Source organism: Chiloscyllium plagiosum, unplaced genomic scaffold (genome assembly GCF_037043375.1).
Source record: "Chiloscyllium plagiosum isolate Xiang-an unplaced genomic scaffold, Cpla_swu_hap1 HiC_scaffold_44, whole genome shotgun sequence".
Taxonomy (NCBI): domain Eukaryota; kingdom Metazoa; phylum Chordata; class Chondrichthyes; order Orectolobiformes; family Hemiscylliidae; genus Chiloscyllium; species Chiloscyllium plagiosum.
In genome coordinates this window covers 2,559,630-2,577,697 of record NW_028270182.1, presented here as the reverse complement: position 1 = coordinate 2,577,697, position 18,068 = coordinate 2,559,630, and the positions used below count along the sequence as shown (strand labels likewise).

At 49.6% G+C, this 18,068-nt stretch overlaps 1 protein-coding gene and 1 pseudogene across 1 annotated transcript in view; one reads left to right on the top strand and one right to left on the bottom strand.

The window, feature by feature from the left end:
- The window catches only part of dnah2 (dynein, axonemal, heavy chain 2), a 380,569-nt gene extending 379,172 nt beyond the window's left edge, over positions 1-1,397 (bottom strand). The window contains exon 1 of the mRNA XM_087982834.1: positions 1,264-1,397. The gene's annotated coding sequence lies outside the window, so the exon portion shown is untranslated. The remainder of the gene's footprint in view (positions 1-1,263) is intronic.
- Positions 1,398-10,452: 9,055 nt separating this feature from the next.
- LOC122545335 (T-complex protein 1 subunit theta pseudogene) lies at positions 10,453-12,108 on the top strand (annotated as a pseudogene).
- Positions 12,109-18,068: the final 5,960 nt, after the last annotated feature.

The following is an 18,068-nucleotide window of genomic DNA, read 5'->3' as shown; positions in this document are numbered from 1 at the left end:
GAGAGAGCTTTCATTTTTAAAGAGTGGAGGGAGTTTTATTTCCAGATCAAAAGAGTAGAGAAAGCTTTAGTTTGTATCTAATTTCCCATTCTGTCCCAGTCCTGGGAGTGGTGGACTGGGACAATGTAGAGGGTGCACTGCATGAGGTGATGGTTACGAGGGAATGTAAATATTGGTGCTCTCCTTTTTCTCCATGAATACACCAGAACTACACCACTATAGATGTGACATTTGAAAGTGAGTGAAATGAAATGTTAACCATAACGAGGAAGAATTTGTAAATTCCTGTGGAAGCATTCACATCCTGACAATGTCTGAAGAGCACCTCACACCGATGACGTACTTTGGAAGGAGGGTCACAGTACAACAGTGACAGCCCTAACGATGCATGGCAGGATCCCAAAAACAAAAGACTTGGGGAATGCCACCAACACTGACCCTGGTACCAGTGAGTGCACAGGGGTGATAGACCAAACCAAAGGTTACATGGGGTCTGTCACACCCAGTGGAGGGAGACAGGGCTTCATTCGAAAGATTATACTTTTGACAGAGCGGCGCTCCCTCAGCACTGACCCTCCGACAGTGCGGCACTCCCTCAGCACTGACCCTCCGACAGGGCGGCACTCCCTCAGCACTGACCCTCCGACAGTGCGGCACTCCCTCAGCACTGACCCTCCGACAGTGCGGCACTCCCTCAGCACTGATCCTCTGACAGTGCGGCACTATCTCAGCACTGACCCTCCGACAGTGCCCACTCCCTCAGCACTGACCCTCCGACAGTGCGGCGCTCCCTCAGCACTGACCCTCCGACAGTGCGGCCCTCCCTCAGCACTGACCCTCCGACAGTGCGGCACTCCCTCAGCACTGACCCTCCGACAGTGCGGCACTCCCTCAGCACTGACCCTCCGACAGGGCGGCACTCCCTCAGCACTGACCCTCCGACAGTGCGGCGCTCCCTCAGCACTGACCCTCCGACAGTGCGGCACTCCCTCAGCACTGACCCTCCGACAGTGCGGCACTCCCTCAGCGCTGACCCTCCGACAGTGCCCACTCCCTCAGCACTGACCCTCTGACAGTGCCCACTCCCTCAGCACTGACCCTCTGACAGTGCGGCACTCCCTCAGCACTGACCCTCCGACAGTGCGGCGCTCCCTCAGCACTGACCCTCCGACAGTGCGGCGCTCCCTCAGCACTGACCCTCCGACAGTGCGGCGCTCCCTCAGTGCTGACCCAGTGGCAGTGCGGCACTCCCTCAGCACTGACCCTCCGACAGTGCGGCACTCCCTCAGTGCTGACCCAGTGGCAGTGCTCCTTCCTGACTCTCCGTTTGATATTTTCTTTCGCCTCCTGTTGCCGGGGACACCCGTCCAACCGAACCTGCTCGCCGCGGCCTTCCGCGCTGATTGACGGTCCCTCCACCAATTAGAGCGCGGCTCCACACTAGCCCCGCCGAGCCGGGCCAATAGGAGGCAGGGACCAACCCTCCAGCAGTGTTGGTTGAGAAGGCACGGCGACCGTTGGAGCAGTTTCCCGGGCAACGGGGCCACGCGATGGTGGGGCGTGTCCTGGAGCCCCGTCGATCAGTCGCCTCCCACTCGCTGATTGGCCGCCGCCTGTTGCCCCGGGACACTGGTCGCTGGGGTCTGCGCACGTTTCCAAATTTGTCAATGGGCTCTTAAAGGTACAGTCCCCGCCAGAAGTTGAAAGGTCAAAGTCTCCAGCCTTGGCATCTCTGTCCACCCCCCCAACCAACCACCACCAGCCCAGAGAAGCCCTGAATGTTTTATTCTGCCTTCATTCCTCCACAGATGGAGCCCACTCCGCCCACCACATCGGTGCTATCTCATGTTTGAGCTGACAAATTCCCAGCCTTCGATTTGCTTTCCCTGATTCACTCATGGGAAATGGGCTTCTCGCGCCAAACCGACCGTCATTACGGCCATGTACTTGGTGCCATTCGAAAGGAAGCTAGAGTCATAGAGACGTACAGCACGGAAACAGACCCTTCGGTCCAACCTGTCCATGCCGACCAGATATCCCAATCCAATCTAGTCCCACCTGCCGGCATCCGGCCCATATCCCTCCAAACCCTTCCTATTCATATACCCATCCAAATGCCTCTTAAATGTTACAATTGTACCAGCCTACACCACTTCCTCTGGCAGCTCATTCCATACACATACCACCCTCTGCATGAACAAGTTGCCCCTTAGGTCTCTTTTATATCTTCTCCACTCACCCTAAACCTATGCCCTCTAGTTCCGGACTCCCCGACCCCAGGGAAAAGACTTTGTCTATTTATCCTATCCATGCCCTTCGTGATTTTATAAACCTGTATTAGGTCACCCCTCAGCCTCCAATGCTCCAGGGAAAACAGCCCCAGTCTATTCAGCTTCTCCCTATAGCTCAAATCCTCCAACCCTGGCAACATCCTTGTAAATCTTTTCTGAACCTTTCAAGCTTCACAACATCTTTCCGATAGGAAGGAGACCAGAATTGTACGCAATATTCCAACAGTGGCCTAACCAATGTCCTGTACAGCCGCAACATGATCTCCCAATTCCTGTACTCAATATTCTGACCAATAAAAGAAAGCATACCAAACGCCTTCTTCACTATCCTATCTACCTGCGACTCCACTTTCAAGGAGTTATGAACCTGCACTCCAAGGTCTCTTTGTTCAGCAACACTCCCTAGGACCTTATCATTAAATGTGTAAGTCCTGCTAAGATTTGCTTTCCCAAAATGCAGCACCTCGCATTTATCTGAATTAAACTCCATCTGTCACGTCTCAGCCCATTGGCCCATCTGGTCAAGATCCTGTTGTAATCTGATGTAACCTTCTTTTCTGTCCACTACACCTCCAATTTTGGTGTCATCTGCAAACTTACGAACTGTACCTCTTAAACTCACATCCAAATCAATTATGTAAATGACAATAAATAGTAGACCCAGCTCTAAGTTCCAGGTTCGTGGCCCATCAGCACCAAAGGAACGGTGATATATTTCCAAGTCAGGATGGTGAGGGGCTCGGAGGGGAACTTGCATGGGATGGTGTTCCCATGTATCAGCTGTCTCTTGTCCTTCTGGATGGAAGTGGCCGTGGGTTTGGAAGGTGCTGCCTGAGGATCTTTGGTGAGTTTCTGCAGTGCATCTTGTAGATGGTACACACTGCTGCTACTGAGTGTCGGTGGGTAAGGGAGGGGATGTTTGTGGGTGTGGTGCCAGTCAAGCGGGGGCTGCTTTGTCCCTGGATGGTGTCGATCTTCTTGAGTGTTGTTGGAGCTGCCCCCATCCAGGGCCCCCATTCCCTCACACTCCTGACCTGTGCCTTATAGATGTTGGGATAGTCTTTGTAGGGGAGTCAGGAGATGAGTTACTCGCCGCAGTATTCCTAGCCTCTGACCTGCTGTTGTAGCCACTGTGTTAAAGGTCAATAAAGGCTGGTGCTGTTCCTGTCGACTGACCCTGAACTGTAGAGCCTCTGCCTTGAGTTGAAGGTATGTTATAAGTGCACATTTTCTTTCTAGCTGTTATCACGTCCCACTTTTGCCACGAATCTTCTAGCATGCTGGCAGGTGGGACTAGATTGGATTGAGATATCTGGTCAGTATGGGTGAGTTGGGCTGAAGGGTCTGTTTGCGTGCTATACATCTCTATGACGCTATGTTGCTGACTCTACTGCAATTAAAACTTATTCTCTCTATTTACAATGTCAAAACTCTTGTTTTATTTTTTATTTCTCTTGAGAATGTCACAACCTGGCACTTAATAGTCCTAGCTCATTAACGATTTCATGCAAATCATATTGACTTGGTACCTCTGGAATTTTCCCCGGTCCTACAACATAGTGAGATCCACAGTTTCCTCCAATTCCAGCCTCTTTAAGTTGATTGATTGTTGCCACACGTACAGAGGTAAAGTGAAAAGTGTTGTTTATGTAGTAGATCATGCTCGGCGAGTGCATCAGGGTAACAGAACAGAGTGCAGGATAGTCTTACAGATACCGAGAAGGTGCAGAGAGAGATCAGCTTTAACATTATAGAGGTCCATTCAAAATCTGACAACCGCAGGGAAGAAGTTGTTCTTGAACCTGTTTGTATGTGTGTTCAAACTTTTATACCTTCTGCCTGATAGAAGAGGGTGAAAGAGAGTGTAACTGGGGTGGGAGAGGTCTTTGATTATGTTGGATGCTTTCCTTACTTTAGTTATTAACCATGCCTCCTAAATTCTCTTGATACACCCAGGATGTTGCTTCATTGACAGTTTCAGCTGTCTGACCTCTATCAATTTCACAGTGTTTATTTACACAATTTATGTACAGCAATAAACTATACATTCAGCTATAACGTGCATTTCATTAACGCAAATTCGCTATAACACGATTGACAAATTGGGGACCTTATTTCTAAAGCGTGTACTGGTATTGACGCAATCCCAGCCCTGTTAGTTTTAAAGCTGCTGCTTTTTACACGATTTTCTTATAACACAGGATTGAACAAGAACAGAACCAGTATGTTACGGCAGAACTGACTGTAAACGATTTGGATGTGAATATGGGAGGCATGGTTAGTAAGTTTGTGGAGGACACCAAAATTGGTGGTGTAGTTAATAGTGAAGAATATTATTCAAGACCACAAAGGAATCTTGATGAATTGGGCCAATGTGCTGAGGAGTTGCAGATGGAGTTTAATTTGAATAAAAGTGAGGTATTACAGTTTGGTAAAACAAACAAGGGCAGGACTTTCACAATTAATGGTAGGGCCCTAGGGAGTGTTGTTAAACAGAGAGACCTAGAGTTTCAGGTACATAGTCCTTTGAAATTGGCATCACAGGTCGACAGGATGCTTAAGAAGATGTTTAACACGGTTGCCTTCATTGCTCAGCCCACTGAGTACAGGAGTTGGGAATTCTTGTTGAGGTTATACAGGAGGATGGTGAGGCTACTTTTAGAGTCCTGTGACCAGTTCTGGTCTCCCTGTTATAGGAAGGAAATTATTAAATTGGAGAGGGTTCAGAAGAGATTTACCAGGATGTTGCTGGGATTGGAGGGTTTGAGTTATAAGGAAAGGCTGCACAGAAGCATAGGAGGCTGAGAGGTGACCTTATAAAGGTTTCTAAAATCATGACAAGGTGAATAGCCAAGGTCTTTCCCCTGTGTTGGGGGGAGTCCAAAACGAGGGGGCATAATTTCAAGGTGAGAGGAGAAAGATTTAAAAGGAACCTGAGAGGCAACGATTCACAGAGGGTGGCTGCTGTGTCGAATTAACTGCCGGAGGAAGTGGTAGATGCAGGTACAGTTACAACATGTAAAAGACATTTGGGCAGGTATATAGATAGGAAAGGTTTAGCGGGATATGGGACAAACGCAGGCAAATGGGACTAGTTTAGTTTGGGACCATGATTGGCATGGATGAGTTGGACCGAAGAGTCTGTTTGCGTGCTATATGACTGTATGACTCTACAAACAAACAGACCAAAACAAAAACCACATCCCTGAGCAGTTTCCTTCCTTGTCAATCAATTACTGTCTCCATTAACATAGCTGGCGAATTTCAGAACTGTGTCAATGCTGGTTGGGGTCAAAGAGGTCAATGTATCAGCTTCAAGCAATGGAACCTAAGAAGAAACTTTGGATCAGGTTTAAATGCTGATTCCGAAGCCTCCACCATAAGGTTTGGACTGACAAGGGGCAAGTGACATTCACGTTATACAAATACCAGGCAGTGACTTTCTCCAACAAGAGAGAATCTAGCCACCACGCTGTGACATTCAGCGGCATTACCATCATTGAATCCCCAGACAATCTACACCCTGGGCGTTACCATTGACCAGAAACTCAACTGGGCATATTGTATAAACACAATGGCTACAACAGCAGGTCAGAGGCTGGAAATCCTGCAGTGAGTAACTCACCTCCTAACTTCTGAAGGAGAAAGTGAGGACTGCAGATGCTGGAGATCAAAGCTTAAAAATCTGTTGCATAAGCCCGAAACGTCGATTCTCCTGCTCCTTTGTTGCTGCCTGACCTGCTGCGCTTTTCCAGCAACACATTTTTAAGTCCTGACTTCTGAATACAAGCCCAGCCCATCCAACCTTTCCTCATCACTGCCTTACACCCACACCATTCATTAGAACTTCTCTGAACTGTCTCCAACACATTGACATCCTTCCTTACATAAGGAGACCGATTCTGTAACACAGTACTCCACATGTGCTCCATCAATGTCCTGTATAACTGACACATACCCTCCCTACTTTTGTATTCAGTCCAGCCTTGCAGAAAAGGATGGCATTCTATTACTTGCTGTTCCTGCGCACTGACCTCTCGTGATACTTGCACACAGAAACCCAGTACCCTCTGCAGTTGTAATCTCTCACCATTTAGATAATATGGCTCCCTTCCTTTCTTCCCGGCAAAATGGACAATTTCACATTTTGTCACATGTTTGCCCACTGTCAGTTCCTCTCTATGCTGACTGGAACAAAGTCAGGCAGGTGGACATTACAGAATATGAGTCCCCTGACTGGGGCTGTTAACCTGGTCCAATCAGGGAGTCCTGGCTGACAGATAGAAACAGGAGTGTCGGAGGTTCTGTTCTCTCTGAGAGCTGGCTCTGAGGGAGCTGGATCAGTGTCCTGGACTCTCTGCATGTAAGTAAAGGGTGACTTGGTGATGGCATACTGATCTCTGGGGAGTTATTTCACTATCCATATCTTTTCGTAGCTTCTTGATGTCTGCTTCCCAACCTACCTTCTTGCCTTTCTTTGTGTCATCAACAGATTAGGCAACCATACCTTTTATTCCTTCATCCAAATCATTTGTTTAAATTGTAAACCATTAAGGTCCCACCACAAATCTTGCCAACCCAAAAAGGACGCAGTCTTATCTCTTGCCTCTGCTTCCTCTTAGCCAGTTGATCTTGTATTGATTCCGAAATGTTAACTCCACACCCTTACACCATGAGCTTTTAGTTCCCACAACAACCTCTGATGGCACCATATCAGTGCCTTCTGGAAGTCTGTACATCACCAGCTCCCCCCGAACCACAGCATGTTATCTCCTCAAAGAATGCCAATAGAGTGGTCACACCAGATTTCCTGATTCTCACACACAAACATGCATTTACACTCTCACACATGTACACACTCAGATTTACAGACACTCACACTCTGACACATTCACATGCACACACGTGTACTCACTCATACAGACTCATGTGCCACTGCGCACAAACACACAAACTCTCACACTCACACACACACTCACACACATACTCATACACAAATACTCATACACACATACTCACACACACACTCATACACATACACAAATACTCATACATACACATATACATACACACACACTCATACACATACACTCATACACACTCACACCCATAAACACACACACACTCATACAGACACACACATACACACACACTCACACACACATACACACACACTCACACACACATACTCACACACTCACACACACTCACACACACACACTCATACACACTCACACTCATAAACACACACTCATAAACACACACTCACACTCATACACACACACATACACATACTCATACACACACAGTCACACTCATACACACACACTCACACTCACACACATACTCATACACACACACTCATAAACACACACTCAAACACACACTCACACTCATACACACATACTCATACACACATACTCATACACACACACTCATACACATACACTCATACACACACACGTGCGCACACACACAGACATGTAAAAAGATGATGTAACAAGAAAGGGAGCTGGTGTAGTTGCTGGACTGTTAATCCAGAGACCCTGGTCATGTTCAGGGGTCTCAGGTTCAAATCCTGCCATGGCAGATTGTGGAATTGGAATTCAATAGAAATGAAATCTGGCATTAAGAGTCTAATGGTGACCATGAATCCATTGCTGATTGTTGGGAAACCCCATCTGGTTCAGTAATGTCCTTCAGGGAAGGAAACTGCCATCCTTACCTGGTCTGGGCCTACACGTGACTCCAGACCCACAGCAATGTGGTTGGCTCTTAAACTGCCCTCTGGGTAATTAGGGTTAGGTAATAAATGTTGGAGCAACCAGCGATGTCCACATCCTATGAATTATTAATTAAAAAAAGAAAGTTTAGCCAAGAATCATTGAAAATTATCAATATAAATCTACACTGTACAAGACCCTAGAGCTCAAGGTCCAGATTACATGGCATTACATTGAGCCTACATCACAGAAACAGGCCATTCGGCCTATCTTCTCCATACTGGTCTCCTCCCGCCCCACAAATATGCTTGTCCCCTTACATGTTTATCCAGCCTCAGTGTCCTTCTGCCTTCAATTTATCAACAGTATTCCCCTTTCCCACTCCCTGTGAGTTTGCGTTCCACATTCTAACCTTCCCAACCCCCAGTGGGAGTGAGCCCCACTTTCCCCCCCAACTTCTGGGTGAGGACGTTAGTCCGTGACTGTCGGACATTGAGAGCCCATAGCCCAACTCTGGCTCCCTACGTCACAAAATCAAGGTTCCATCTCGCTCTGTCCAGTCCATTGGAACTAGCAGAAGGAAGACAATGAACTTCACAACATCACAAACCAAGTGTCGATTCAAATTTAAATCAGAACCTGACGGTGTAACGGAAAACCAGAAGTTAGGATGCTACATGGATTTAAATCAAACACAGAGATAGCGACTCCACACAGGCATCATCCCCAGAGACGAAAGAATTATTGGGCGTGGTGTACCACAATATCCAATAAAATCTTCCCAAGTCAAGGTAACGGACAGAGATGTTATGTTAGAGGAGAGCCACAGGATTGTTCAATGTGATTCTTAAATCAGCAAAGGTTAACCCAATAGATTCCCAGGGTCAGGCGATTGTCCCTGGGGGGAGAGACGATGGAGAGTGGGCCTTTGTTGAGAAGGCGAGAGTCGCTGAACGAAACGGATAAAATTCGGATGCTGGGGAGCTGCTGAGAGGGAATTCATCCTCGCTGCCCTCCCCACTCTCCCCATTTCTCTCTCTCCCAACAGTTAGCTGGCACAGGGGATCCCAGGATGGGAACAAGAGGTGAACATTTCCCGTCGGACTCAAGCAGAAATTTCTGCCTTCAGAGAATAGTAAGCCCAGCTGCTGCATTTCATGATCCCACAGCGGGTTCTGAGTGAGGTCCAATAGATCATTCAGCACTCAGGAATGAAGCTACATAGGGTGGGGGTTAGGGCAGGTAACTGGACATGAGGGAAATGATTAGCCTTGATCCGAAGGAACAGCAGTTAGACTTGGGTAGTACAATGGCCTACTCCTGCCCCTATTCCACTTTCTGATATCTTGTTATGGTGAACCCTTCATGAGCCATGCAGAGGTTCAGGTCCAGGAGCTCTCCAAGAAGCTCAGGTCCTGCAGACGTTTCAGACAGTTTCCACCCATACATCACAGCCTGCTGCCCATCAAATCACCAAGGAGGAAGTGAGCACTGCGGATGCTGGGGATCAGAATCCAGAGTATGGCGCTGGAAAAGCGCAGCAGGTCAGGCCCCTGATGAAGGGCTCTTGCCTGAAACATTGATTTTCCTGCTCCTCGGATGCTGCCTGACCTGCTGTGCTTTTCCAGCGCCACACTCTCAGCCCAATCCAATCAGCAGCCTGCTGCTTACATCTCTCGTTTCTCTTCAGACAGACTCTGGGAGTGTTTAATAGGGGGGCAGTGTAGAGGGAGCTTTACTCTGTATCTAACCCCGTGCTGTCCCTGTCCCTGGGAGTGTTTGACGGGGGGACAGTGTAGAGGGAGCTTTACTCTGTATCTAACCCCATACTGTCCCTGTCCTGAGAGTGTTTGATGGGGGACAGTGTAGAAGGAGCTTTACTCTGTATCTAACCCCGTGCTGTCCCTGTCCCTGGGAGTGTTTGATGGGGGGGACAGTGTAGAAGAAGCTTTACTCTGTATCTAACCCCGTGCTGTCCTTGTCCCTGGGAGTGTTTGATGGGGGGGGACAGTGTAAAGGAAGCTTTACTCTGTATCTAAACCCGTGCTGTCCCTGTCCCTGGGAGTGTTTGATGGGGGACAGTGTAGAGGGAGTTTTACTTTTAGTTTAAAAGAGTAGAGGAGCTTTACTCTGTACCTAAACCCAGTTCTGCCTTATAGATAATGATCTGATGGGGGGGAGATGGATGAATAAATTGAGGAAGGTGATGGATGGAGAGATTGACAAAGAAAGGGATGGATAGAGAGATTGAGGGAGAAAGTGATGGATGGAGAGATTGAGGGTAAAGTTGATGGAGGGACAGATTGAAGGACTTGGGGTCAATGAAGAGATTGAGGGAGTAGGAGGTGGATAAACAGATTGAGGAAGACAGGATGGATGGGGATGGATTGAGATGGCCTCCCGGATAAGTTTTGCCCCCCTTCTGCCCCTTACAGGTGATGGCGGCCCATGTTCCAAAGCCCCCTGGGTACCTGCAGATGCTGACCAGCGGGGCGCGGTACTTCAGTGGTCTGGAGGAGGTTGTCTTCCGCAACATCGAGGCCTGCAAAGAGCTGGCGCAGTCCCTGCAGGCTACCTATGGGCCGAGTGGCCTCAACAAGCTGGTGGTGAACCACCTGGAGAAGCTGCTGGTGACAGGGGACAGCAGTACGGTGCTGAGGGAGTACCAGATCGAGCACCCAGCCGCCAACATGCTGGTGCTGGCCATGAAGATGCAGGAGGAGGAGGTGGGTGACGGACGCACCCTGGTACTACTGCTGGCCGGATCGCTGCTTGACCGGGCGGGCTCCCTGCTCAGGAGCGGCCTCTCTGTGCCTGAGGTGATTGAGGGTTACCGCCAGGGCTGTCAGAGGGCCCTGGAGGTGCTGGAGGAGCTGAGCTGTGGGCGGCTGGACGACCTCCTGGATGAGGACGCTGTAGCAGACGCAGTGCGGACCCCCATCATGAGCAAGCAGTGCGGCTACGAGGGCACGCTCTCCCGGCTGGTAGCCCGCAGCTGCGTAGTGGTCAGCTCAGGGGGTCATGGCGTTTTTGACCCCGACCTGGTGAGGGTCTGTAAGGTGCTGGGGGCCGGGGTGGGAGACTCCCTGGTGCTGGGGGGCATGGCCTTCAAGAAGGAGGCCGAAAGCCTTGTCACGTCCGTGCGGGATGCCCGGGTGGCGGTCTACAGCTGCCCCTTTGAACTCTCCAGGCCCGAGACCAAGGGCACGGTACTGCTGCAGGGCCCGGCTGACATGCTGGGCTTTGGCGACGGGGAGGAACGTCTAATGGAGGCCCAGGTGAGGGGCCTGCTGCAGGCCGGAGTCACCGTGCTGGTGATCGGGGGCAAGGTAGGGGAGTTGGCCCTACACTACGCCGATCAGCACCGGTTGATGGTGGTGAGGCTACACTCCCGGCACGAGCTGAGCCGCCTGGCCAAGGCGGTGGGAGCCACGCCGCTCCTGAAGCTGGGAACGCCGTCCCAGGAGGAGCTAGGCCGCTGCGACCGTGTGTACCTCCAGGAGGTGGGTGGCACACAGCTGGTGATCTTCGAGCAGGAGAAGCGAGCACCGGCTGTGGCCACGATTCTGCTGCGGGGTCCCCTTCATGGCTTACAGGACCAGCTGGAGGAGGCCATTCGGGATGGGGTCAGCACCTACAGGAGCCTGGGCCTAGATTCCCGCCTGGTGCCGGGAGCCGGAGCCACCGAGGTGGAGCTAGCCTTACAGATCAGTGCCCACGGGGCCTCGTGCCCTGGTTTGGAACAGTACGCCATCCAGGAATACGCCCGCTCCTTCCAGGACATTGCCGAGGCTCTGGTCCGTAACACCGGAGAGCGTGAGCGGCAGGTCATCACCCAGCTCTTAGCCACTCACCAGGAGGGCCACCACAACCTAGGCTTCAACATGGAGCCCGGAGACGCCGAGGTGCTAGACGCAGCCAAGGCCGGGATCTGGGACTCCCTGCTGGTCAAACGCTCGGCCATTAGACTCGCCACCAATGCCGCAGTCACTGTGCTCAGTGTTGACCAGATCATCATGGCCAAGAAATCCGGTGGGCCCAAACCACGTGGAGAAAACCCCAACTGGGACGAGCCTGCGGATCACATCGACTGAGGCTCTGGGACATTCAGCCTCCGTCCGCTACAGCGCACCCACTGAACAAATAAAGCAAGCAGTGTCTGCACCGAGTTACCTCACTCTCTCTCTCTCTCTCTCATTCACTTGGTTTCATAAAGCAGATCCCCAACACACACACACACACACACTCTCACACACACATACACACACTCACTCACACACACACACATACTTGCACACACACGCACACACACAAACACAAGCACACACACACAAGCACACACACAAGTGCACACACACAAACACACACATATACACACACAAGCATACACACACACGCAAGCACACATACGCACACACACACTCCCACTCACACACACACACGTGCACACACACACACATACATACACACACACAAGTGCTCACACACATACACACACACACAAGCACACACATACACACACCCACACACTCATACACACCCACATTAACACACACATACACACACACTCACACGCACACTCACACACTCACTCACACATACTCACACACACACTCACTCACTCACATACACACACTCTCACACGCTCAAACACACATACTCACACACATATATACACACGCACTCACACATATACACACACACTCGCACACACTCAAACACACACACTCACAGATACACACACTCACTCACATACACACACATACAATCGCACACGCTCAAACACACACACTCACACACACATATACACACTCACTCACACATACTCACACACACACTCAAACACACACACACACACGCACGCACACACACACACTCTCACACACACACACACCCACGCATGAACACACACACACGCACCCATGCACGCACACACACTCTCACACACTCAAACACACACACTCTCACACACTCATACATATATACTCACACACACGCACCCACGCTCACACACACACTCAAACACACACATTCACACACAGACTCAAACACACACTCTCATACACACACAGAATCAAACATACACACACTCACACACACTCATACACACATACACACATGCTCTCTCTCTCACACGCACAGACTCAAACATACTCTCTCACACACACGCGCTCAGACTCACTCTCACACATACATACACACACGCTCTCTCTCACACACACACTTTCTCACACACACACGCTCTGTCACATGCACACACATAACTAGCTCACACACACACATAGAAACACACATGCACATGCTCTCACACACTCTCTCACACACATATACACACACGCTTTCACACACAAACACACACACGTGCTCTCTCACACACACACGTACACACACATGCTCTCTCACATACACGTTCACACATAAATTCTCATACGTGCACACACTTGCATGTACACACACACGCACATACACACGCTCTCTCACACACATATACACATTCTCACACGCACACATGCTCTCTCTCACACACATTCACCCCCACACTCTCACACACACATACACGCTCTCTCTCACACACACTTGCATACACATGCTTTCACACACACACCCTGTTACATGCACACACACTAGCTCTCACACACATACACACACTCTCAAATGCATTCACATACACACCCTCCCTCTCACACACGCGCACACACACACGCGCTCTCTCTCACACACTCACGCATATGCACGCTCACGCACATACACACATGCTCTCTCACACATACATACACAGACTCAAATACACACACATACACACGCTCTCTCTCACACACATACTCACACGCACTATCACACGTGCACACACACACACTCTCTCAAACGCGCTCTCTCTCTCACACACACACACCCTCTCTCTCACACACACACTCACACATACACACACACTCACGCACACAAACTCACACATATGCATGCACAGACACGCACATACACATGCGGTCTCACACACATACAATCTCTCACACACTCACACATACACACACGGTCTCTCATGTGCACACATACAAACACTCACACATACACACACAAACACTCACACACACACTGAGATACACACACAAACACTCACACAAACACTCAGATACACACAGACTCAAACACACACTCAGATACACACACAGACTCAAACACACACACTCACGCGCACAGACTCAAACACACACATGCGCACAGACTCAAACACACTCGCGCACAGACTCAAACACACACACAAGCACAGACTCAAACACACACTATCTCACACTCACACACGCACACACTAATGCACACACACTCACACACACATTCTCTCTCTCACACACACTAATGCACACACTCACACAGATATTCTCTCACACACACACACACATTCGCACACTCACACATACACACACTCTCACATGCACACACAGTCTCTCTTACACACTCTGTCGCATGCACACTCTCACACACACTGACACACGATCGCTGTCTCACACACACACTCACACACTCTGCCGCGCACACTCTCACACACACTCTCTCAAACACCTCTCTCACACAAATACATTGACACACGTTAACTCTCACACACATCCACACTCACACACACTTATACTCACACACACAAGCTCACAAAGACTCACCAATACTTACGCACACATACACATACTTACACCAACTCACACATACACATACTCACACTCACATTCACACAACCTCACACACACACCACACCACAAACACTCACTCTCTCTGGGAATTACAGACCAGTCGCTCTTATGTCTGTGGTAAGCAAGGTACTAGAAAGGATTCTGAGAGATTGGATTTATGATTATTTGGAAAAACAATTTGATTAAAGATAGTCAGCCTGACTTTGTGAGGGGCAGGTCTTGCCTCACAAGCCTGATTGAGTTATTTGAGGATGTGATAAGACAAGCTGACAAAGGTCGAGTTGTGGATGTGGTGTATATGGATTTCAGTGAGGCATTTGATAAGGTTCCCACGGTAGGCTCATTGAGAAAGTTGGGAGGTAAGGGATACAGGGGAATGTGGCTGTCTGGATACAGAATTGTCTGGCCGAAAGAAGACAGCGAGTGGTAGTGGATGGAAGATATTCCACCTGGAGCTCGGTGACCAGTGGTGTCCCGCAGGGATCTGTTCTTGGGCCTCTGCTCTTTGTAGTTTTTATAAATGACTTGGATGAAGAAGTGGGAGGGTGGGTTAGTAAGTTTGCCGATGACACAAAGGTCAGTGGGTGTTGGAGATAGTATCGAGGGCTGTTGCAGGCTACAACATGACATTGGCAGGATGCAGAGCTGGGCTGAGAAGTGGCAGATGGAGTTCAACCTGGATAAATCTGAAGTGATTCATTTTGGAAGGTCAAATTTGAATGCAGGTTACAGGGTTAAAGAGAGGAATCTTGGCAATGTGGAGGAACAGTGGGATCTTGGGCTCCATATACATAGATCCCTCAAACCTACCACCCAAGTGTTTTGGCTTCCATTAACGGGGGGATTGAGTTTAAGAGCCGCAAGGTTTTGCTGCAGCTCTGTAAAACCCTGGTTAGACCACACTTGGAATATTGTATCCACATCTGGTTACCTCATTATAGGAAGATTAGAGAGAGTGCAGAGGAGATTTACCAGGATGCGGCCTGGATTGGAGGGCTTCACTTATGAAGAGACATTGAGGGAGCTTGGGTTTTTCACACTGGAGAGAAGGAGACAGAGAGGTGCCTGACAAAGGGGTACAAGGTGATGAGAGGCATCGATAGAGGAGATAGCCAGAGACCTTTCCCCTGGGCAGAAATGGCTGTCACAAGGGGGCATCATTTTAAGGTGATTGGAGGAAGATTTCGGGGAGATGTCAGAGGGAGGTTCTTTACTCAGAGAGTGGGGGGTGTGTGGGATGCACTGCCAGTGGTGGGACTAGAGTCAGAGACATTAGGAACATTTCAGCGACTGCTGGATAAGCACCTGGACGGCAATAAATTGAGGGGTGTGTAGGTGAGGGTGGTCAGTAAATTGAGGGGTGTGTAGGTGAGGGTGGACAGTAAATTGAGGGGTGTGTAGGTGAGGGTGGACAGTAAATTGAGGGGTGTGTAGGTGAGGGTGGACAGTAAATTGAGGGTGTGTAGGTGAGGGTGGTCAGTAAATTGAGGGGTGTGTAGGCGAGGGTGGTCAGTAAATTGAGGGGTGTGTGGGTGAGGGTGATCAGTAAATTGAGGGGTGTGTAGGTGAGGGTGGTCAGTAAATTGAGGGGTGTGTAGGTGAGGGTGGACAGTAAATTGAGGGGTGTGTAGGTGAGGGTGGACAGTAAATTGAGGGGTGTGTAGGTGAGGGTGGTCAGTAAATTGTGGGGTGTGTCGGTGAGGGTGGACAGTAAATTGAGGGGTGTGTAGGTGAGGGTGGACAGTAAATTGAGGGGTGTGTAGGTGAGGGTGGTCAGTAAATTGAGCAGTCTGTAGGTGAGGGTGATCAGTAAATTGAGGAGTGTGTAGGTGAGGGTGGACAGTAAATTCAGGGGTGTGTAGGTGAGGGTGGTCAGTAAATTGAGGAGTGTGTAGGTGAGGGTGGACAGTAAATTGAGGGGTGTGTAGGTGAGGGTGGTCAGTAAATTGAGGAGTGTGTAGGTGAGGGTGGACAGTAAATTGAGGAGTGTGTAGGTGAGGGTGGTCAGTAACTTGGGTGTGTAGGTGAGGGTGGTCAGTAAATTGAGGAGTGTGTAGGCGAAGGTGTTCAGTAAATTGAGCGGTCTGTAGTGAGGGGGTTAGTAAATTGAGGGATGTGTAGGTGAGGGTGGTCAGTAAATTGAGGAGTGTGTAGGTGAGGGTGGTCAGTAAATTGAGGAGTGTGTAGGTGAGGGTGGACCGTAAATTCAGGGGTGTGTAGGTGAGGGTGGTCAGTAAGTTGGGTGTGTAGGTGAGGGTGGTCAGTAAATTGAGGAGTGTGTAGGTGAGGATGGTCAGTAAATTGAGGGGTTTGTAGGTGAGGGTGGTCAGTAAATTGAGGAGTGTGTAGGTGAGGGTGGTCAGTAAATTGAGGGACGTGTCAGTGAGGGTGGTCAGTAAATTCAGGGGTGTGTAGGTGAGGATGGTCAGTAAATTGAGGGACGTGTCAGTGAGGGTGGTCAGTAAATTGAGGGGTGTGTAGGTGAGGGTGAACAGTAAATTGAGGGGTGTGTAAGTGAGGGTGGTCAGTATTTTGAGGGTTGTGTAGGTGAGGGTGGTCAGTATTTTGAGGGGTGTGTAGGTGAGGGTGGTCAGTATTTTGAGGGGAGTGTAGGTGAGGGTGGTCAGTATTTGAGGATTGTGTAGATGAGGGTGGTCAGTAAATCGAGGGGTGTGTAGGTGTGGGTGATCAGTTAATTGAGGGGTGTGTAGGTGAGGGTGGACAGTAAATTGAGGGGTGTGTAGGTGAGGGTGGTCAGTAAATTAAGGAGTGTGTAGGAGAGGGTGGTCAGTAAATTGAGGGGTGTGTAGGTGAGGGTGGACCGTAAATTGAGGAGTGTGTGGGTGAGAGTGATCAGTAAATTGAGGGGTGTGTAGGTGAGGGTGGTCAGTAAATTGAGGAGTGTGCAGGTGAGGGTGGTCAGTAAATTGAGGAGTGTGTAGGTGAGGGTGGACAGTAAATTGCGGGGTGTGTCGGTGAGGGTGGTCAGTAAATTCAGGGGTGTGTAGGTGAGGGTGGTCAGTAAATTGAGGAGTGTGTAGGTGAGGGTGGTCAGTAAATTGAGCAGTGTGTAGGTGAGGGTGGACAGTAAATTCAGGGGTGTGTAGGTGAGGGTGGTCAGTAAATTGAGGAGTGTGTAGGTGAGGGTGGACAGTAAATTGAGGGGTGTGTAGGTGAGGGTGGTCAGTAAATTGAGGAGTGTGTGGGTGAGAGTGATCAGTAAATTGAGGGGTGTGTAGGTGAGGGTGGTCAGTAAATTGAGGAGTGTGTAGGTGAGGGTGGTCAGTAAATTGAGGAGTGTGTAGGTGAGGGTGGACCGTAAATTGAGGGGTGTGTAGGTGAGGGTGGTCAGTAAATTGAGGAGTGTGTAGGTGAGG